Here is an 875-nt window from a genome sequence, read left to right as displayed (position 1 = left end):
ATGAATGGGTGTAAACCAGTAGACATCCTTGTGGAGTATAATACAAAATTGAGCAATATTAACAGTGGAGCTCCTGTTAGTAAAGAGAGATATCAGCGATTAGTCGGGAAGTTGATATATTTATCTCACACAAGACTTGATATATCATATGCAGTGAGTGTTTTCAGTCAGTTCATGCAAGCTCCCTACGAGGAACATATGATAGCCGTTGAGCGCATTCTACGATATCTGAAGGGCACTCCTGGTAAGAGCCTACTGTTCAGGAAGTCAAGTAAATGTTGCATAGAAGCATATACTGATTCAGACTGGGTTGGGTCTGCTGTTGATAAAAAGTCAATGTCTAGGTATTGCACTTTTGTCTGCGGCAATCTGGTCACTTGGAGAAGTAAAAAACAGGGAGTGGTTGCCAAAAGTAGTGCAGAAGCCGAGTATAGAGCCATGAGTTTGGGGATATATGAAGAAATCTGGTTGAAGAAAGTATTGACAGATCTTCGTCAAGATAGTGAGCTTCCGATGAAATTATTCTATGACAATAAAGCAACAATAAGTATTGCAAACAATCTGGTCTAGCATGATAGGACCAAACATATCGAAATTGATAGACATTTTATCAAGGAGAGACTGGACAATGGAAGCATATGCATTCCCTACATTCCTTCTAATCAACAGATTATAGATGTCTTTACAGTAGATTACAAAGGGGTTGTTAAGACAGAGTTTTGATTATTGTATCAGCAAGTTGGGACTTACTGATATTTACGCCTCAACTTGAGGGGGAGTGTCGAAAAGGGTTAGTTTGCCCTAGGGGCTTATTTATAATTTTCTTATGGGCCTAGGGCTTCTTGTTTGTCTATTTATTTGAGCAAGTTTTTCTA

At 38.9% G+C, this 875-nt stretch overlaps 1 pseudogene; it reads left to right on the top strand.

Moving 5' to 3' along the window:
* LOC120067547 (secreted RxLR effector protein 161 pseudogene) lies at positions 1–570 on the top strand (annotated as a pseudogene).
* Positions 571–875: the final 305 nt, after the last annotated feature.

Source organism: Benincasa hispida, chromosome 12 (assembly GCF_027475165.1).
Source record: "Benincasa hispida cultivar pf3 chromosome 12, pf3_genome.v1.1, whole genome shotgun sequence".
In the NCBI taxonomy this organism is placed as follows: Eukaryota; Viridiplantae; Streptophyta; class Magnoliopsida; order Cucurbitales; family Cucurbitaceae; genus Benincasa; species Benincasa hispida.
Note: the sequence above shows the minus strand (reverse complement) of the source record. Positions and strands in the feature narration are given on the sequence as shown.